The sequence below is a fragment of the Setaria viridis genome, unplaced genomic scaffold (assembly GCF_005286985.2).
Source record: "Setaria viridis unplaced genomic scaffold, Setaria_viridis_v4.0 scaffold_175, whole genome shotgun sequence".
Taxonomy (NCBI): Eukaryota; Viridiplantae; Streptophyta; class Magnoliopsida; order Poales; family Poaceae; genus Setaria; species Setaria viridis.
The window spans coordinates 62,501-62,836 of NW_027255875.1; the positions used below are offsets into that span (position 1 = coordinate 62,501).

Sequence of the window (336 nt, forward strand, 5' to 3'; positions counted from 1 at the left end):
TAGAGGTGGTAGTGCTCTCGCGGGAAGCGACATTCTACGAATGGGTTGATTAGTAGAAAACTAATACTAGATTTTTTCTTTCCATCATATGTATTGAACTAAATCTCCTACGATTATTAAGCATAAGCATAGCACCCAAATATTTCCATCTATTCTTGATACCCCGTTTGTTTTGGTTCCTAAAATCAGCCAACAACTGTCCTTAGAGAGATTCCCAAGGAAAGCCTGATTTTCTTTTCTTTTGAGAACGTGAACATGAGCGGTAACTGAACACCCACACAATCTCGATTTTAAAGAGAGAGGACTGTCATCGCCATCTCTTTGGACATGCATGTG

General features: G+C 39.6%; 1 pseudogene; it reads right to left on the reverse strand.

Moving 5' to 3' along the window:
- Positions 1-78, reverse strand: part of LOC140221541 (ATP synthase subunit a-like) — a 2,088-nt pseudogene extending 2,010 nt beyond the window's left edge.
- Positions 79-336: the final 258 nt, after the last annotated feature.